Source organism: Arvicanthis niloticus, chromosome 9 (assembly GCF_011762505.2).
Source record: "Arvicanthis niloticus isolate mArvNil1 chromosome 9, mArvNil1.pat.X, whole genome shotgun sequence".
Lineage (NCBI taxonomy): Eukaryota > Metazoa > Chordata > Mammalia > Rodentia > Muridae > Arvicanthis > Arvicanthis niloticus.
The window spans coordinates 7,841,916-7,844,509 of NC_047666.1; the positions used below are offsets into that span (position 1 = coordinate 7,841,916).

At 35.7% G+C, this 2,594-nt stretch overlaps 1 non-coding gene across 1 annotated transcript; it reads right to left on the bottom strand.

Annotated features, from left to right (window-relative positions):
• Nucleotides 1-632: 632 nt before the first annotated feature.
• On the bottom strand, nucleotides 633-769 carry LOC117715868 (small nucleolar RNA SNORA17). The gene has a single exon (XR_004607668.1). It is a non-coding gene; the product is annotated as a small nucleolar RNA SNORA17 (small nucleolar RNA).
• Between the last annotated feature and the right edge of the window lie 1,825 nt (nucleotides 770-2,594).

The window sequence follows — 2,594 nt, forward strand, 5'->3', positions numbered from 1 at the left end:
AACCGTAATTTAAACTGGTATCAACAGAAACCAGATGGAACTATTAAACGTCTGATCTACTACACATCCAATTTAGAATCTGGTGTCCCATCAAGGTTCAGTGGCAGTGGATCTGGGTCAGAATATTCTCTTAGTATCAGTAGCCTGGAGTCTGAAGATTTTGCAGTTTATTACTGTCTACAGTATAATGAGTTTCCTCCCACAGTGATACAAGTCATAACACAAACCCCACTGGAGCAGAAGTGAGAGTCTTGGCTGCCCCAGCTGCTTCTCCTCATGAACCACCCACTCTAAATATTTCTCAGATGTCACAAGTCTCTCTGAGAGTCTTGGGTCATGTCAGGTGTGGTCTTAGTTGTGCTATGCCCTGCTCACCCATTATGGTCTCAGACTGGTGGTTTTATCAGGCCAGCTTCCTGTCTGGGCCTCATGGTACTTGTCTGGTGGTCACGTTAGGCTCATTCCCCACCTTGTCTACCTTAGTGGCCCCTTGAATGTTTTGTCTGTCTTAGGCCCACTTGTGCCCATGGCCTTGGCCATAGGAAAGTTTCTTCTCGTCTCTGTATTACCTTCCTGGAAAACTGCTCTTGCCTCATGCCAGTCAGGCTGTCTTAGGCTTACCTCTTTCATGGAGTATTAGGCTACTAATCATTCAGGTGTTCATAGTTCTGGACAGTAGGCTGAGTGTGGACATAGCCTCTCTCTTCTCTGCCTCCTACTAACACTATTAGGACACAAAAGACACACCCTCAATGCCTTCTGATACAGTAGTGCACAACAGCCTTGATCACTCTAATTTAATACAATACAGAAGAATAAAGTTAGAAGGTAGAATGCCATCTTTCCAGGGTTCCAGTTTTCCTAGTTATCCTGTACTTTGACTATCTACATAAATTGTAGACTGAGTTCACCAACTTTAGAAACTCTTTCAGGAATATTATTTTCATTATTGAACTTATTCATGAACTGCAGATGATATACATTGAAATCACAATTTTGGCACTGGAGAAAAAGCCCAGTGGTTAAAAGCATTTGTTTATATTAAAAGAAACATGAGTTTGATTATCAGACTCTGTGTGGTGACAGGACATCAACCATTTATTTATTTATTTATTTATTTATTTAATATGCATGAGTGCTCTGTGTTCAACACACACATACATACATATCCACACACACATACACCAGAAGAGGGAATCTGATATCATTTCAAATGATTGTGAGTCATCATATGGCTGCTGGGAATTGAACTCAGGACCTCTGAAAAAATCAGTCAGTAGTCTTCACCACCCCACATCTATATTTAATTTCAGTTTCAGTGGATATATCACCATCTTCTGTCCTTTAATGGTACTAGACATGTACATAATATTCTTAGAAACATGCAAAGGATACATATATTTATTTTTTAAAAGCAGTTCACAGTATAAACACATATATTCTCTATTCACTTGTATGTTTTTAATGTACAGTTGTTATTCTTCTATCCTTAGTGTATGTAAAGATTTTATTATAATTACTTTCAAGTATCTATGTTGAGCTTCCATGATTTATGGATTTGCATGCTAACATTATTAGCAAAGATTTTATTTCATGCATTTAATTGCTCATTTCTTACATTTGTTGCATCTGTGTTATTGTTTTAGCTAAAATGGCAACAGTAGACATTTTGTTTTTTTATAATCTGAGGCATAAATGCCCAATATTTCTTCACTGAATATTATATTTGCCTGAGCTTTATAGACAGCATATGACAGTAAGATATTTTTCTGACTGTGCTTTCTTCGTAAAGATTTATGATGAATCGTTAATGACTCTCATAGAAGTAATTTAAGAGACTATAGATATATATTTTTCTTAATTTTGAAAAGGATGAACTATATGAATACTATGTATAATATTAAAATGTCGGTTGTATTGGGAAATACATCCAATTAGATTGTGATGCCTTTCAAGGTGGAAACAAAGTGGTGAATGTAGAGAATCAGAGGGAGAAAAAGTGGATGAGGAACATGAAGAAAAGACACCTAAAGTAAATTTATTTGATTCTTTCCTACTATACCCCCATTTCAACTTAAACCCCAGCCAATTTTATTATTTTTAATTAAATAAGAAAATTTATCTATAGTGTCAGAAGTTTTAGTGCTGACCCTTGCTCATCTGTATTCATTTTGTCTCTGCTTAGTGTATGCAGTCATTGTTGTCCTTAACCATAACAGCAAGAAGATCAACCATGAACCTGTTCTCCTTTCAACACTTCTATCTTAGGGAATATTTGCTGTCTTCATACCTCAGATAAAAATTTAAATTTCAAATGTGTGATGTAGCTTTCATGATAGCTATGATGCATGTAACTGAAGAAAGTCAGTAATCCTGGAGAAAACACACCTATTTATAAAGCTATGAACCTTGAGATTTTAGAAATTTCAGTGCACATATGGTGAATGGACAGACAGACATATAGTTAGATGATATATAGATAATCCCTATCTATTTGTCCCTCTGACAATCCAGTCCTACAGCAAAAAAAAAAAAAAAAAAAAAAAAAAAAAAAAAGACCATTAATACGTGGAAAACAGCCCAAGATTTTCTAC